Genomic DNA, 13,842 nt, shown 5'->3' with positions numbered 1-13,842 from the left:
AGAAAGAATAAAAGTTGAGCAAATAAAAGAATATAATAATGGGAATAAAAGAATATAATAATGAACGAGCCACTTTTCATATGAAATGTTAAACTCCGCACTCCGTTATTATGTATACTTTAATTGTGGAAAAGGATTTGTTGATATCTATAATCAACAAAAAGATTTTACTATTTAACTAATATTCGCATTCTGTCGGTAATCCGGCATCCTCTTAAATCTAGGTATTGTAAATCTAGCGAACAGTGGAAGAAGGAGGGTACTGAAGAATACCTGGAGAGGTTCGAGACTCATACTGATAGCTGTCAATCAAATCTCGAAGGATCATCGGGGAAAATGAAAGTAGCCGTGGTTGAAATGTTTCAGCGCTCCGAAACTCTGTATGGCCTTAAATACGTCAATTACATCGGCGACAGCAAAACCTTCAAAGGTTTATTAGATGCACGTCCTTACGGTGATGTACTTATCGCTAGAAAAGAGTGTATTGATCACGTGCAAAAACGCATGGGTACTCGGCTGAGAAATTTGAAGAAATAGAAGAAAGATCTGGGAGGAAAAGGCAAGCTAACAGGTAAATTGATTGATGAATTAGCGATTTACTACGGTTTAGCAATCAGAAGAAATTCTAATTCAGTAGAAAAAATGAGGCAAGAAATATGGGCAACGCTATATCACAAGATCTCGATGGACGAACGACCTCAGCACGACAAATGCCCGAGCGGTGCCGAGTCATGGTGCACGTGGCAAGTAGCGAAGGCCACACAAAAACTAGAAGAATATAAGTATAAACCGATGTCAACAGAAGTTTTTGAAGCCATCAAACCAGTGTACACAGATTTAAGCTCTGATGAATTGCTCAATCGTTGCTTGGGTGGGTTTACACAAAACAGCAACGAGAGTTTCAATGCCACCATGTGGTCGATCGCACCGAAGAGTTCATTGAACTGTAAAAAAGTACTCGATCTTTGTTCTGACATTGCCGTGTGCCAGTTTAACGATGGAATTTGGAGTGTTATGCAGATAATGCAAGTTCTGGACATTATTGTGGACCCTAACTGTTATAATTTTTGTGTTGAGGCCAATGAACACCGCATCAAGCTCTCCGATCGCTCACTCAGCGATGCAGCGAAAAAGGCTCGCTTGAGCTTAAAATCTGCGAGAAAAGACGAAGAGGATGAAAATCTTGCTGTTACAGGGCAACTTTATAGTCCTGGGATCGCAGACTAAAGGTAAATTCACTAAAAGTAAAAAATTTCAATAGTTAATCTAACAATATCAACATTCGAAACTTTAAACGCGTTTCTTTCAAAACAGCATTTTTAAAGTTGGCTAGTAGTAGAACTCAAACAATTTTTAACCAATTTACTTCAAATTTTAACAGTACCTAAAAAAATGAATTTTCTACAGAAATACGTAGGATTTTTTTAATAAGTTAAAAAAATTTTGAGTTACAGCTGATTTTACTCGACTCTTTTTGTAAAAAATGGTTTTTTCTAACTCCGCCATTTTATCAAAAATCAATATTTTCAAAAACGGCTACGTATTTCTCTAGGTATTGGAGTAAAGAAAATGAAAAAAATTGTTTTTTTGTTCTAGACCAAAAATTACGGCATTTATGCTGCTAGCCGCGGACCACCTTGCCAAATCGACTGTCTCCTTCACGCTGCTGCAGATCCACTATTTTGTAAAATTTAATCATGAAAACATTATTTTTTGTACTTTTTGACATGCCTAATAAAGTTATCAAACTCATTTTTTAATAGCACGATTCAGTAAACTTAAAAAAAAATCTCAAAAATAGACCTCTTTTTCAGCTGGTTACATAGGTGTTATCCCTTAACCGGACAGAGATTTCCGCCAATGTCACGCCCACTTCGCCTTTACGCACGGCCATCATACTACCATAGCGCGCTAGTCCTTCTAAAGATAAGCTGCAGAAAGTACTGACGCCCCGTCCTTCTAAGAATAAGGCGAGCAGTCAGTTGGAACCACACTAAAGGCCACGCGACACCCCGTAGTAGTTAAGATCTGTCTTATTGTAATAGTTGTGCTTGCATGATAAACGCCGCGACCGCATAATATCTCAGCATCGTCTGCACGTGCCGCGCTCGCTAACGTAACATCGCTTCTGCGAACCTTTGTATGCACTACTCTCGCACGTTTTCAATGTAAATAGCTTTCAGTGTTGTCTTTAATCATTGCTTAAATAAAATTGTTCATTTATACCGAAGAAGAATGAGTTAGAGTTTCCCCCTTCTCCCGAATCCTGGCACCGGCGAGCCTGATCCGCGACGTCGGGAAAGGTGAACCGTTACAACATGTTAGTATTTACATGATCATTGTATACATGTTTCAAGTTTGTACCATCTTGTTTAATTAAAATCAATAAATTCGCATTGTCGCGTATAAGATGCTTAGGTATCTTGACATACGTTTGACAAAGATAGAAATAATCGACGCTCGCGTGTCGATCCATTGCAAAGTACTTTCTTATCGTATATCTTGCTTATCACACGCTACGTCATCAAAGATAAAAATGGAATTCGGAAGTACCTCGCTTGGTGGAATGACATCACTATTATTAGAGAATGTAAGATAACCAATTTCGTTAATCGGTGACAGCACATTTTCTAAGTATCGATATTTCGGTTATTGAAGCGATTTCGAGTATACGAGGGCTGTATGATAAGTACCCGTGTTAGGGAAGGAAACGCAAAAAAAAAAAAAATTTTTTATCTATTTCTCAACATAGTCTCCTTTCAGCTCGATACACTTAGTCCAGCGATATTCCAACTTTTTTAAGACATCCAAAAAATATGATTTGTCGAACTCTGCAAAATAGGCCTCTGTTTCGGCGATGACCTCCTCGTTTGACATGAACTGCTTTCCGCCAAGCCATTTTTTCATGTTTGGAAACCTTATAAACGGCATGCAACTTCACTTTGATTTCCTCACACGTCTTCCCATCCAAAAAAAGGAATCGAATCACTGACCGATATTGCTCTTTTTCCATGGTTGCAAACAAACACAAACTTGCCCACTTTCAACAGCTATCAAAACAAAACTACTCGATAAATCTGTCTGAAATTTTGACAGGCGTCGTTCGAAAGATGGCGTTAAACGATGGTATACAAATTTTGAGTCAGTGACGCTATCAGTCGTTAAACACGGGTACTTATCATACAATCTTCGTACGAACACGTTCTCGAAACGTACACCGTGTGGACTTTCTATCAAACTTATCAACACGTTAGTCTTACTGCAATTCGAAGGACCGCAAATGATACCGCGTATAGTAATCAGCAGCATGTTTCCATGCTTGCGTATCTTTTTCTCGGACATTAGTCGTGTTTTATCGTCAAAATTTATCATTTTGATTATCGTCCCTTGTCGCGCGAACCGCATGTTTGCTCTCGCGAATCTCAAATCAAATTTTGGAAGGCTATCAGTTTTGCGAACCGGGAACTCATTTAGAAACGCGATTGGCTAGAGGCGATCAAGGTATCAATCCATTGGGTGCCGCGTGTCGCGAGCACGACATAGCATATTCGCGAAGCAACGATCTCGACCAACGACACGTTGCGGATGAGTGGCACCCGTTTGACCACGTTAATATTGACCACGGTCCCAATTGACCACGTTGAGATTAACCACGTTGCGATTGACTACGTTGATATTGATCACGTTGATATTGACCACGATCCCGATTGACCACTTTTAGCATATGCAAAGAGGGGAGATCGGATAGTATATTTCGATAATTTTGAAAATTTTCGACCGCCCAAGGAATTAGTGCTATATTTTGTAACGGCAGTGCCGATACTACGGGCCTAACATGTAGTATCCGGCAAATATATATATATGTCTTTACATGGCTTGCTTATTCACCCAGCTTTACCTATCCCGCCACCGCCATATTGCCTAACGCATGCGCATTCCCTCTCGATTTACGCTCTCGCTCACCGGCACGCGCTATCTCGCTCAGCATGCGCACTCACTCACCGGCATGCTCTATCTCTCTCGCGGGGTCCCCACCTGGCACCGACTCTCACCGCCGGACCGACAGCGCACAGTGGGGTCCGCCGGCCGGGTATATAAGCCCGACCGGCCGAGACATCGAGACCAGATCCTATCCCGCCCAGCTCCTGATACCGATCTCACCAACTACCTACTACCTCTTGGGGCTAAGGTTGTCCTCAGCCCCGCCGGGTTGAACCGGCTCTCTACACCTTGGGCCAAGGTTGTACTTGGCCCCGTCGAGTTGAACCGACTCCTGTCACAACCGCTCCACGGGCTGAGGTTGAGCTCAGCCCCGCCGGGTTGAACCGGCTCCTACCTACCTAGGGCCAAGGTTGTACTTGGCCCCGTCGGGTTGAACCGACTTCCGTTGCTTAGGCAGCGCTCGACGTAACACTCGAGCCTGCCGGCAATACCTGGCCGCCTGACCTAACCTTAGATAATAAGTGCATGTACAGACCGCGCTGTAAATATAATCGCATGATAGAGATAAGTCCGCTAGTTCTAAGTCTCGTAGTCCTAAGACCTGCTAGTTGTAAGGCCTGTTAGTGATAAGTCCGCTAGTTGTAACCGCATCCTAATCTTAAGGCCTGTTCGTACTAAGTCCGCTAGCTGTCACCGCATGCTAGTAATAAGACCTGTCCAGTAATAAGTCCGCTAGTTATAAGACCTGCTAGTAATAAGCTCTGTCTAGTACTAAGTCCGTTAGCTATAAGGCCTGTTTGTAATAAGTCCTCTAGTTCTAACCGCGCAGCCCGCGCATGTAAATAAAACCGGGAACGATTGCACGCCGTACTTGTCTTGCGCTTCTCACCGCTTTGCGACTATCGCTTCGCGCCTGCGCGTTACGCAGATCCTGCTACCAGCGGCCGCCTTCACCGCACGCTATCGCCAGACCCTGCACGCTGTATCTATCTGTCTCTAACTGAATAAACTATCTCTTTCTACCTATACTGCGTCTCGTAGGCTTGAGTCTCCCCTCCTCTCGAACCCGGACACCGATGAGCCGATCCGAGCGTCGAGCGAGGTGACCGCGTTACAATTATGGACAAAATGTTGCAAATATAGAATACAATCACACGTCCTATCAAAATTATAATCAAAGTATTTGTGGACAATTGTGTCTTCGATTTCTTCAAACGGTCGCTGATCAATATGAATTTAAAGCCTGACAATTCACCGTCGCGACTCAGTATTCGTTCGACATTTTTCCAGAATGTCACTCACATTTACGTTGACTGGCAAGAGTAGCGGCCTTGCTATATAGTATTGATAATGTTCTTTATTGATTCCCCAAAGGGGTTACAATATTCCATACAACTCTCAGCCTGACCCACTTACTTTTCTACAGTCTGTATCTTTTAGCTCACTTAATTTTACCTTCCTTTCTTCTCCCACCATACCTTTTTCTCTTCATCCCACTCCCATTCCTTACCATCTACCCATAACTTCCTATTACTCACTACCGCACTCCTTCCCTTTCTTCTTTCCTCCTTTGCCTTCTCTACCATCTTCCATCTCAGCTTCCTCTCTTCCATCGTCAAGTCTTCATCTATTCCGACTCCCCACGTTTTCCTAATCTCATACTCCTTCACTAAATTCTCCATTTCCTCTCTCCTCTCTTCCTCTTCCTCCTCGCTCTCCTCCTTTGTCGCCTCCCTTACTCCTTCTACCTCTTCTCTCTTTCCTTTGTTTGGTCCCTACGAGATGGGGTGATATTCTCCTTTCTCTCCTCTTCCTGCTCTTCTTCGTTCTCCTCCTCTGTAGTCGCTGTTGACCTTTTACCCTCTTCTTTCCTTCCTCTCTCTCTCTCTTTTCTCTCCATAGTCTTAATTCATTCCTTATTCTCCTCACTTTTTCCACCCGCTCCTTCATCCACTTCTCCATGTTCTCCGTCTTCTTCTTCCTTCAGTCTCTCCTCTCCTTTCGTTTCCTTCTCCTCTTCTAACCTTTTCACACTCTAACTTCTTCCGCCTCTCTGCACTTTAACCTTCAACAGTCTCTCCTCTCCTTTCGTTTCCTTCTCCTCTTCTCACCTTTCCAGATCCTTTAGCTGCCTACTACCACGCTTCTTCCGTACCTTCTTTCCATCTTCGCTTTTTCCACCATTCTCCATTTCCCCTCTCCTCTCTTCCTCTTCCTCCTCGCTCTCCTCCTTTGTCGCCTCCCTTACTCCTTCTACCTCTTCTCTCTTTCCTTTGTTTGGTCCCTACGAGATGGGGTGATATTCTCCTTTCTCTTTTCTTCCTGCTCCTTCTCCATGTTCCTGCACTTTAACCTCCTACAGTCTCTCCTCTCCTTTCGTTTCCTTTTCCTCTTCTGACCTTTTTACATTCTTACTTCTTCCGCCTTTCTGCACTTTAACCTATTAAGCTCTACTGTCCGTTTCCTCTCCCTAACCTAGCTTTCGTCGTACTATTCTTTAATTCACCTGACCATTCTTTCTCCGTTCTTCTTTTTCCCCTTTGCCTCCCGTTTCCGTGTTCAACCGCCATGTGCTTGTTCCACTTCCTTTCATCTGCGCCACCTCAAATCATGCGTCTTCCCTCTCAGCTTTTTGTCTCCTTGTCCCGTTACACTGCTCTGCCTTATCCGCTTCTACTCTCCTTCTTACCGGCCGTCTTTCCGTCGCTTCCCACGTGACTCTCCTCTTCTCTCTCTTTTCATTTTCTCTCTCTTTCCTCCATCTTCCTAACCTCCAAACCGCACCAACCTTTGCATCCTACCTCTATCCCGATCCTTTACTCCACATATCTCCCTTCATTCATCTTGATGCACCTCCTCCTGCTCCTCACTTTTGTCCCTTCCGATCTCTCTCACTTCTCCCTATCCCGTCTCCTCCTCCTCTTCCCCACAAGCACATTTTCTCCCTGTCCACACTTTCCCATCGGAAACGAAAGTCCGCGTTCTTGCTATATAATATAACCTATATTCCGACTATAGATTTAAACGATGACGATTGTGAGTTTGGTTTAATAGAATTTGAAACTTATCATACGATATCGAACGTGAATTCTTGGAATAATAAATTTTACTTTGATAACGACAAGGAAATTACGATTCCCGAGGGATCGTACGAATTACACGCTATAAACGAATATCTCCTACGTGCAATTTTACGACACCGACACATAGTTAGTTCCAACGATATTGTTAATCACGAAGGTGTCGCGCGAGAGGAGAATGAAAATGATATCGAATAACATGGCGAATATCCAATAATGCTTCGCGCTAATCATAATACACTAAAGAGTGAAATCAAATGTGTCTATAGAATAAATTTTAGTAAACCAGACAACATAGGATCGTTGTTGGGATTCTATCGGGATCGAATCGTATATTACAACTTCGGAAATGGCACGAATCGGATGTATCGATAAATATTATTAACGTAAATATTATTCGTATAGAATGCAGCGTAACCACTGGCGCATACAGCAATGACAAGCGCGTACACACGATACATGAATTTTCACCGAGCGTGCCACCAGGATATAAGATATCGGAATCGTCAGCACAGATCATTTATCTACCAACCGTCGCATGGAGCATTACTGATTTAACGATACGCATTATTGATCAAGAAGGATGATTGCACGATTTTCAAGAAGAGGAAATTACCGTAAGATTGCATATTCGGTGGCGACAAAAATAAAGCGTGTGACAAATGAAATGATTGTGTTGAATGAAAGCACGGAGCACGCGAGAGACAATATCTTTACAAGGGATAATATTTTTGCGAGAAGGCGAGTGACTGCGATATCAGGTGACAATAATTAGATATCTTGTTACGCTAAAAAGAAGTTCAGCGCGTTGAATCGCGAATCTTTAAAATCATTGGGATTCGTCGTACGAAATACTTGAACAATATGATTGACATCTTGAATATCGGAGGCAAGCCGATCTTTGACGATCATATCGTCAAGATTGAGACTTGATAGATACAATCCATACGCCAACACAACGCTTGGATATAGCGACGAGATACGGATACCGATACATCATCAGGATTTGTACACGTTACTATGTGAAAACTTTCTATACATTGAGGGAAAGTTGACGGTGTATAAAATAGATGAAGGGACAAGAATGGTATTGGGAAACAATGGTGTTGCGTTTATGTTTGATGAACTTCGATATGAACTCGACGGTGTGGAGATTGACCGCAACAGAAACGTTGGAATAACTTCCACGATTAAAAACTATGTCTCTCTAACAACCGAGAAAGGTAAAATCGTGGGGAATGCTGCGTGGAATATGTCGCATAATGCTGCTGAAGCTTACTTCAATTTTTGCGTGCCGCTAAACATACTACTGGGTTTTTGCGAAGATTATAAGCGAATTGTGATCAACGCTCGTCACGAATTAATTCTGATACGTTCGCGCAACGACAACAATTGCATATTTGGACATACTTCGGCTGAAGCTGATATCGAATTATTCAAGATACAATGGCGTATGCCTCATGTAATATTGAGCGAGGTCAATAAACTATCCTTGCTACGCGCGTTGGAAAATGGGCGATACTTGAATATGAGTTTTCGCTCTTGGGATCTATACGAATTTCCTCTATTGCATAATACGACTAAACATTCGTGGACTGTGAAAGCCGCCTATCAGCTGGAAAAGCCGCGATACGTGATCTTTGCGCTGCAGACTGGCAGAAAAAATGCTGTGTCAAAAGATATTACTACATTCGACGACTGCAAATTGACCAACGTCAAACTCTATCTAAACTCGGAATTTTATCCCTACGATGATTTAAATTTAGATTTCGATAAAAATAGATTCGCCCTCTTGTTCGATATGTACTCTCGTTTTCGCAAATCTTATTACGGATGTGATAATGATGATGTGCTATTAAACATTTCAAAATTTTTACATTGCGGTCCTCTCGCGGTTATCGATTGCTCGCGACAAAACGAGTCTGTCAAAAATTACACCGTGGACGTGAGATTAGAGTTTGAGTGCAAAGAGGATATACCTGCAAATACTACCGCCTTTTGTCTCATCTTGCACGATCGCGTTGTCGAATATTGCCCATTGACCAACGTAGTTCGTAAAATTACCTAAATCAGCAAATATCCCCTCCATTTGCACGATCGCGTTGTCGAATATTGCCCATTGACCAACGTAGTTCGTAAAATTACCTAAATCAGCAAATATCCCCTCCATTTGCACGATCGCGTTGTCGAATATTGCCCATTGACCAACGTAGTTCGTAAAATTACCTAAATCAGCAAATATCCCCTCCATTTGCACGATCGCGTTGTCGAATATTGCCCATTGACCAACGTAGTTCGTAAAATTACCTAAATCAGCAAATATCCCCTCCATTTGCACGATCGCGTTGTCGAATATTGCCCATTGACCAACGTAGTTCGTAAAATTACCTAAATCAGCAAATATATTATAAGCGAGTTGTGATTAACGCTCGTCACGAATTAATTCTGATACGTTCGCGCAACGATAACAATTGCATATTTGGACATGCTTCGGCTGAAGCTGATATCGAATTATTCAAGATACAATGGCGTATGTCTCATGTAATATTGAGCGAGGTCAATAAACTATCCTTGCTACGCGCGTTGGAAAGCGGGCGATACTTGAATATGAGTTTTCGCTCTTGGGATCTATACGAATTTCCTCTATTGCATAATACGACCAAGCATTCGTGGACCGTGAAAGCTGCTTCTCAGCTGGAGAAGCCGCGATACGTGATCTTTGCGCTGCAGACTGGCAGAAAAAAATGCTGTGTCAAGGGATATTACTACATTCGACGACTGCAAATTGACCAACGTTAAACTCTATCTAAACTCGGAATTTTATCTCTACGATGATTTGAATTTAGATTTCGATAAAAATAGATTCGCCCTCTTGTTCGATATGTACTCTCGTTTTCGCAAATTTTATTACGGATGTGATAATGATGATGTGCTATTAAACATTTCAAAATTTTTACATTGCGGTCCTCTCGCGGTTATCGATTGCTCGCGACAAAACGAGTCTGTCAAAAATTCCACCGTGGACGTGAGATTAGAGTTTGAGTGCAAGGAGGATATACCGGCAAATACCACCGCCTGTTGTCTCATCTTGCACGATTGCGTTGTTGAATATTGTCCATTGATCAACGTAGTTCGTAAAATTACCTAGATCAGCAAATATCCCCTCCAATGTCAAAAATATATAAAGATTGAGATTTTGACGATCGACAGCAGTCGTACATCGTTCTTGCAATCGTACAGTAATATTATCAGCATGATCGCGCCAACGTTTGTGGATCTGCAAGGATTCATTATCGGGAGAAACTTTGTCGTGAAGGAAGTAGCGATACTGAGAAATTGATTTGTTCTTTCTCACTACTTTTTTGCAAATCCCGTACCATGGCGTGCGCTTACAAAATCTGAGAGATGCCAAGCTTCATGGCTAATCGGACATCACCATGGGCTTCAATGGGAGGATGGAAACGTTCCATACAACATGGCTGGGCGTTTGATTACGAGGACTGTGATAGGTGCGACAGAAGAGGAAAATGGAGCATCTCCTATCGTGTACGTTAAAGGACGCGAAAAACGAGAATGGCTAATATACTTGACGATGATGCAAGAAACGACATTATTATTGAAACCTTGGATACGGATGAAGATATCGCTTTATTAAATAAGCTAGAACGGGGAATAACGGGTTGGGGATAGAGGAGAAGGCGGATAGTGCATGTGCTCCAAGGGAAATGTGCGAATAGTTGGAGCAGAGAGGAAGGAATTGGAGTGGAGGGAAGGAATAGGAAGAGCAAAAAGAGAGGATTGGATGTGAGTAAGGGGAGCAAGGTGGAAGGAAAAACGTAGAAGACGGAAGGATACAAAGATGTTGGCAGTTTGGAGGTTAGGAGAAAGAAAGAGAGAGAGAAGATGGATAGAGTGAGAGGGTTTGAGAGAGGAGATGGAAAGATAGCAGGTAAACAGGAGAGGTCGATGAGAGAGAGGGAATCAGATAAGGTAGGGCACAGTAACGGCGAAGGATAAGAGTTGAGTGGGAAGATCCGTGAGGTGGCGCCGGAAGTATGAAAAGAACTAGGATCGAGCACATGGGGAATCAATGGAAAATCGATACGGAAACGGGTAGTAGGGGTGGAGTACGCAGTTAGAGAAAAATAAGGAAAGATTAAAGAAGCGACCAGAAATAAGAAAGGAAAAGAGGGAGTGGCTATTGGAGGCAGAAGGACAGCAGAGAAAGGAGAAAGAAGAGAAGGGGAGAGCGACAAGTGAGGAGAGTCGACGGAAGTGGAGTGAGTGAAAAGGAGGGTGAGGAGAAGAGGTGGGAAAGAAAACGGGCGGAAGGTGAAAAGTGCGGAGAGATGGAAAAGTGGATAAAGGAGCTAGTGGAGGAAGTGAGAGGGATAAGGAGGAAGATAAGACGGTGGAAAAGAGAGAGTGTGAGAGGAAGAGAAGAAGGAAGAGTAGGATCAGTAACATCGTCAGGAGAGGAGAGCGCAGAGGTTCGGGAGGAAGGAAGAGAAGATGCAATAAGTCCTGGTAGAAAAGAAAGAAAAGAGGGCAAAAGGGAGAAAGCGACGTCGGAGGAGGTAAGAGAGGTGGAAAAGAAGGAAGAGAGAGAGGAGACGGAGGAGCCGGACAGAGAAGAAAGAAGAAATATAGATGAGCTACAGGAGAGGAAAGGGGTAAAGGGAGAGACGGGAAAGAAGAAAAAAAGAGATTGGTGGGCGTATGAGGTAGAGAGTGAGGAGGAAATAGAGGAGGAAAAGGAGGAGAGATGGGACGAGGTTGTGGGCACGAAGGAAAAGAAAAGAAGGGACAGGATGGAAAAGGAGAAGGAAAGAGGTGACGGGAAGGAGAGAAGAGAGAGAAGGAGGAAAGGAGGGGGAGAGAAGGGAAGATGGGAAGATGGGGAAGGCAGGGAGAAGAGGGTGGATCGAGGAAGGGAAGGAAGAAAGGTTTGTAAGGTCACAAAGGACCAGGTCGGGTGAAAAATAGGAAAATGTAGATGATTGTAAAGGTTTGGGTACATTCCTGAAAAACGCCTTCAAAACCCCATAAGGGAATGAATAAATGGCATACAATACAATAACAATACAATACAAATAAGCTAGAACGTTACTAATACTATGCATTGTGAAAAACATTTAAAAAATTGCGCTTTACAAAATGTATTTAAAATATTCAATTGGTGGACGAATCATCATAAAGATTCACCCAAACATTATTTAGAATAAACTATTGTTAAAATGTTTTTTTATTCTTTTTTATTCTTCCCTTTTCCTCTTTTTTATTCCTGTATGTGAGTATAAAATTTCAGTACGTGACGTTAGATAGCAGCGTCAACCATTTAATTAAAATATAGATGTTACATGTCTATAGACATACAATTTTTAAAATATTTATTTTATTGGTATATAAGTAATTAATTTGTTTGATAGCTGTTCAATGTAGTTGATAGTGGTTCAAAGCTGTTCGATAGCTGTTCAAAGCTGTTCAATAGCTGTTCAAAAACTGTTCGATAGCTGTTCAAAAGCTGTTCGATAGATGTTCGATAATAGTTTAATAGTGGTTTACATATTACAATAATTCGTTATTCATATTTAGCAGACTTTAACTGTAGATAATTGTCCGTGGGAACTTGTTTACTTTTGTTTTCTTATCGAGTGCAGAAGGTAAGCTTTCTTTATAAGTGATATTTCTCCTACTCTAAAATGTTTAATCGAAACGATGTCTATCCCGTTGCGTCCGTCACAAAGTGTCTGACTGTCTGTGAAGTACAGTGGTAAAGTTAAAGTGTTCGAAAATGGTTGCAATAATTATGTTTGGTTATAATCGAGTACGTAATGTTTAGTTATGTGATATTTAATAATTAAATATTACATTTCAGTTTGCTGTTATCGATATTATACACAGACGATATATGCGGTGGATGCGGCAAAATGAGCGATGGTCGCTGGAAAGATTATGGGGCGATACCGAGGACGATGATCGCGTATTATGGGTAATATGTCCACATATTTATAACTATATGTTTATATGAGACCATTATTTGGGCTTGAGCCATGTGAAGAAGAAGAAAATTGGGAGCCGGAAGAACTGTGGGAAGAGGAAGAACTGGCGGCCCCAACAGGGTAATGTAAGTATTTCTTTTTAAAATTTTATAATATTTAAATTAGTATGTTAATAAGACTTGTATTTTTTCTGTTTCATAAGGAGCGCGCAGCAAATATTATTATTTTTTTTTTCACACACGCACGCACGCACGCACACACACATACACACACACACACACACACACACACACATTTATATAATACATACAAATATTAAATAAATTTTTTTTATTAATATTCATAAAAGTGTCAATTATTTCTGCGCCTTCTTCTTTCCTTTTCCTATTCGTGCATGCCTCGCGCTATCTTTCTCTCCCACGTACATGCGAACGCCATCCTTCTCCAACGTGCATGCGAACGCCTCGCGCTATCCTTCTCATACGTGCATGCGAACGCCATCCTTCTTCCACATGCATGCGAACACCATTACCGCTATCCTTCTCCCACGCCCATATGAATACCATTAGCGCTATCCTTCTCCCACACATTGCGGACTTCGCGTTCCTCACCCCGCGGACGGGGTGATTACGATAATTACGGACCTCTATTTGAAAGGTCGTTTCTGAAGACATTTTTGACGAGAACACGGGAAAAATAGAAAAAAAAATCCCGCCCAATAGTTTTCGAGATATATCACTTTAAAGCAGTGCATGCCACGATTTGCACATTTCGGCCGATTTCCGAGAGTCAACGCCTATCGCGCCCCCCTTGCGTCT

General features: G+C 42.1%; 1 pseudogene; it reads left to right on the top strand.

The window, feature by feature from the left end:
• Positions 1–336: 336 nt before the first annotated feature.
• LOC115237172 lies at positions 337–1,227 on the top strand (annotated as a pseudogene).
• Positions 1,228–13,842: the final 12,615 nt, after the last annotated feature.

Source organism: Formica exsecta, unplaced genomic scaffold (genome assembly GCF_003651465.1).
Source record: "Formica exsecta isolate Colony F162 unplaced genomic scaffold, ASM365146v1 scaffold280, whole genome shotgun sequence".
In the NCBI taxonomy this organism is placed as follows: Eukaryota; Metazoa; Arthropoda; class Insecta; order Hymenoptera; family Formicidae; genus Formica; species Formica exsecta.
This window is presented reverse-complemented; position numbering and strand designations above follow the sequence as displayed.